The following is a 5,090-nucleotide window of genomic DNA, read 5'->3' on the forward strand; positions in this document are numbered from 1 at the left end:
GTCAAGCAGACCAGCGTTTGGGCTCCAGTGCCTTCATCAGTGTTAATTGACGTTAAACTAGTCCGCTAATTCATATTTTCAAAGCGTTTCCTCCATTCTTTAATTAACTTTTTTGAAAGGAGAAAAAATCATGTTGATGTTACAAAATGAAAAACAGAACACATTGAGGGTCTGTAAGAGAATCTGACAAACCGAACTTGGTTGTTTTGATTCTAGTTTGGTCAAATGAGCAGATGTTCGAGCACTTTAAAAATAGTTCACTACTGGAGTCAACACTTGACCCTGATCCCTGTAAAGATGAAGTACACCTGTAGATACAGGAAGGACGTGAAACCACAGGAATTCGTTCAGGTATTTCAAATCTCAACTGACACACAGACTCACCTGTATTTGTACATGAAAGCTACATAGCAGGAGAGAGAGAGAGAGAGAGAGAATTCGCTAGCTGAGGAAGGAGGGAGGAGGGAGGAGGGAGGAGGGAAGAGGGGAATAAATAACAAAGGTGAAGGAGAGAGGGAGGTGAGCAGGAAGACAAACTGAGAAAAATGAGACCAGGTTTTTTTTAAAAGCTGAGAGTTGCTGCCTGTTTTTTATTGAATCTCTGAAGAACTGGACTAATATACATTTTATATATATATATATAATATTATATATTTTATTTCCAACTTTTAAAAGATCTGCTTTTTTAAGGAAGGACCCATTTTTGCGCCTGTCTTGCTGTTTCTTTGGGTTCCAGGTAAGTTGTCGAGGGGTTTTTCTGTGTTGTTATGATTGTGTGGCTGTGCCTAGCACAGTGGACAGTAGGTGCTGGAGATGCACTATTCATACTGCATGGAAGATAATCATTTCAAATCTTAGACCATGCGCCTACCTTTAGAAAAGTTTCCCATAGCAAAACCATGCAACCATGCAATAAAGCACAGTGATAGCACAGTAAAGCACAGGGAAGCATTGTAAAGCACAGAGAGGTCTGGTAAAGAACAGGGAAGCATTGTAAAGCACAGAGAGGTGTGGTAAAGCATAGGGAAGCATTGTAAAGCACAGACAGCATGGTAAAGCATAGGGAAGCATTGTAAAGCACAGAGAGGTCTGGTAAAGCATAGGGAAGCATTGTAAAGCACAGAGAGGTCTGGTAAAGCATAGGGAAGCATTGTAAAGCACAGAGAGGTCTGGTAAAGCATAGGGAAGCATTGTAAAGCACAGAGAGGTCTGGTAAAGCATAGGGAAGCATTGTAAAGCACAGAGAGGTCTGGGAAAGCATAGGGAAGCATTGTAAAGCACAGAGAGGACTGGTAAAGCATATTAATAAACAAACCATGCTTTCACTGTGATTTATTACACCTTGCTGTGGGAAACTTTTCTAAGGATAAGTTTGCCATAATAAACCGGATTGTATTAGACCATTCTACTATGGGAAACTCTGAGGATTAGCTAAGGTGGTTGAAGGATCGTCGATGACGTAAAACTGTTTCAAACACCCAGCCATCTCTTATCAGGGTATGAGTTGATCAGTTCCAGCCCCAAGGGTCTTTTAAATCTGACCTTTAGCAGATCCGCAAGCTGTCTCCTGCATGTCTCTGTGTCTGCTGCTGTGTGTTGCTGCTGTGTTTTTTTGGGGTTTTTTTGTTATTTCGAAGGCGTTGGATGTATATCAGAACTACTGTTATTTCAGTGTCTTGAAATCCTATTCAGTGTATAGCGTTCATTTTAAATAAACACATTTTATCCCAGATAAGAATTTCGACAACTGAAACTGAACCAGTTATGAATTACTGAATTAAAACAAAACATTTCCTTTGAAAGATTCACAACAAAACAGCTGTATTATTATTATTTATTATTATTATTATTATTATTATTATTAGCAGAGGCATATATAACGTTTGAGGTTAACAAAATTAGGGTAGGCCTCAGCTAGCATGGCAGTGTGAATGCAGGTAGAAATGCTTGTCCTCAAAAGGACAACAGATCAATTCTCAAAATTTCCACCGTTACACAATCTTGTACTTTGTTTTTTGAAATGCTGTTTTGCCTTTCCTGGCAGTTAAGAACATAAGAACATAAGAAAGTTTACAAACGAGAGGAGGCCATTCGGCCCATCTTGCTCGTTTGGTTGTTAGTAGCTTATTGATCCCAAAATCTCATCAAGCAGCTTCTTGAAGGATCCCAGGGTGTCAGCTTCAACAACATTACTGGGGAGTTGATTCCAGACCCTCACAATTCTCTGTGTAAAAAAAGTGTCTCCTATTTTCTGTTCTGAATGCCCCTTTTTCTAAACTCCATTTGTGACCCCTGGTCCTTGTTTCTTTTTTCAGGCTGAAAAAGTCCCTTGGGTCGACACTGTCAATACCTTTTAGAATTTTGAATGCTTGAATTAGGTCGCCACGTAGTCTTCTTTGTTCAAGACTGAACAGATTCAATTCTTTTAGCCTGTCTGCATATGACATGCCTTTTAAGCCCGGAATAATTCTGGTCGCTCTTCTTTGCACTCTTTCTAGAGCAGCAATATCTTTTTTATAGCGAGGTGACCAGAACTGCACACAATATTCAAGATGAGGTCTTACTAGTGCATTGTACAGTTTTAACATTACTTCCCTTGATTTAAATTCAACACTTTTCACAATGTATCCGAGCATCTTGTTAGCCTTTTTTATAGCTTCCCCACATTGCCTAGATGAAGACATTTCTGAGTCAACAAAAACTCCTAGGTCTTTTTCATAGATTCCTTCTCCAATTTCAATATCTCCCATATGATATTTATAATGTACATTTTTATTTCCTGCGTGCAGTACCTTACACTTTTCTCTATTAAATGTAATTTGCCATGTGTCTGCCCAGTTCTGAATCTTGTCTAGATCATTTTGAATGACCTTTGCTGCTGCAACAGTGTTTGCCACTCCTCCTACTTTTGTGTCGTCTGCAAATTTAACAAGTTTGCTTACTATACCAGAATCTAAATCATTAATGTAGATTAGGAATAGCAGAGGACCTAATACTGATCCCTGTGGTACACCGCTGGTTACCACACTCCATTCTGAGGTTTTTCCTCTAATCAGTACTTTCTGTTTTCTACATGTTAACCACTCCCTAATCCATGTACATGTGTTTCCTTGAATCCCAACTGCGTTCAGTTTGAGAATTAATCTTTTGTGCGGGACTTTGTCAAAAGCTTTCTGGAAATCTAAATAAACCATGTCATATGCTTTGCAATTATCCATTATCGATGTTGCATCCTCAAAAAAATCAAGCAAGTTAGTTAGGCACGATCTCCCTTTCCTAAAACCATGTTGACTGTCTCCCAGTACCCTGTTACCATATAGGTAATTTTCCATTTTGGATCTTATTATAGTTCAGCGTTTGTTTCTTTGTTTTGGGTTTTTTTGGGTTTTTTTTTTCTCTCTGGTCCTCGCCTCTCTTTCAGAGTTTTGTTGTTAGTCAGACTCTGTGTCACTCAGTCTAGCCCGGGGGGAAGCCGGTTACCGGCAACTTGTGACAAACTCGACAGGACAGGACATCATTTAAGAGATGACTAATAATTATAAACCAGTTACTGTTATTTCCCAGCATAGCTGTAATTAGTTTTATTTTCAAACTATTTTTTTAAACATTATTTAGCTTATGAGACATAAAAACCAAGCATGGCTTCATTTAAATTTTAAAATGATATTATCTGCAGCTTCAGCTTTGAATGGAGTGGACACATGGTCACGTAATGATAATGATACAGCTCACTTTGTTATAATCACCCAAAACAGGGATCTTGTGCATACGCACAAGATCCCTGTTTTGGGTGATTAGCATCATGATATATTAAAGCTGGAATTGTTGGCTTTACTGGTTTTTTTTTTGTTGTTTTAATTCAATAATTCATAACTGGTTTAGTTTCAGTTGTCGAAATTCTTATCTGGGATAAAATGTGTTTATTTAAAATGAACGCTATACACTGAATAGGATTTCAAGACACTGAAATAACAGTAGTTCTGATATACATCCAACACCTTCGAAATAACAAAAAAAACCCAAAAAAACACAGCAGCAACACACAGCAGCAGACACAGAGACATGCAGGAGGCAGCTTGCGGATCTGCTAAAGGTCAGATTTAAAAGACCCTTGGGGCTGGAACTGATCAACTCATACCCTGATAAGAGATGGCTGGGTGTTTGAAACAGTTTTACGTCATCGACGATCCTTCAACCACCTTAGCTAATCCTCAGAGTTTCCCATAGTAGAATGGTCTAATACAATCCGGTTTATTATGGCAAACTTATCCTTAGAAAAGTTTCCCACAGCAAGGTGTAATAAATCACAGTGAAAGCATGGTTTGTTTTTTTAATATGCTTTACCAGACCTCTCTGTGCTTTACAATACTTCCATATGCTTTCCCAGACCTCTCTGTGCTTTACGATGCTTCCCTATGCTTTACCAGACCTCTCTGTGCTTTACAATGCTTCCCTATGCTTTACCAGGCCTCTCTGTGCTTTACAATGCTTCCCTATGCTTTACCAGACCTCTCTGTGCTTTACAATGCTTCCATATGCTTTACCAGACCCCTCTGTGCTTTACAATGCTTCCCTATGCTTTACCAGACCTCTCTGTGCTTTACAATGCTTCCCTATGCTTTACCAGACCTCTCTGTGCTTTACAATGCTTCCCTATGCTTTACCAGACCTCTCTGTGCTTTACAATGCTTCCCTATGCTTTACCAGACCTCTCTGTGCTTTACAATGCTTCCCTGTGCTTTACCAGACCTCTCTGTGCTTTACAGTGCTTCTGTACGCTTTACCAGACCTCTCTGTGCTTTACAATGCTTCCCTATGCTTTACCACACCTCTCTGTGCTTTACAATGCTTCCCTATGCTTTACCAGACCTCTCTGTGCTTTACAATGCTTCCCTATGCTTTACCAGACCTCTCTGTGCTTTACAATGCTTCCCTATGCTTTACCAGACCTCTCTGTGCTTTACAATGCTTCCCTATGCTTTACCAGACCTCTCTGTGCTTTACAATGCTTCCCTATGCTTTACCAGACCTCTCTGTGCTTTACAATGCTTCCCTATGCTTTACCAGACCTCTCTGTGCTTTACAATGCT

The 5,090-nt window shown here is 39.5% G+C and overlaps 1 protein-coding gene across 1 annotated transcript in view; it reads left to right on the forward strand.

Annotated features, from left to right (window-relative positions):
- Nucleotides 1–514: 514 nt before the first annotated feature.
- The window catches only part of LOC121306439 (activated CDC42 kinase 1-like), a 16,290-nt gene continuing 11,714 nt past the window's right edge, over nucleotides 515–5,090 (forward strand). The window contains exon 1 of the mRNA XM_041238149.1: nucleotides 515–736. The gene's annotated coding sequence lies outside the window, so the exon portion shown is untranslated. The remainder of the gene's footprint in view (nucleotides 737–5,090) is intronic.

This window comes from Polyodon spathula, chromosome 48, assembly GCF_017654505.1.
Source record: "Polyodon spathula isolate WHYD16114869_AA chromosome 48, ASM1765450v1, whole genome shotgun sequence".
Lineage (NCBI taxonomy): Eukaryota > Metazoa > Chordata > Actinopteri > Acipenseriformes > Polyodontidae > Polyodon > Polyodon spathula.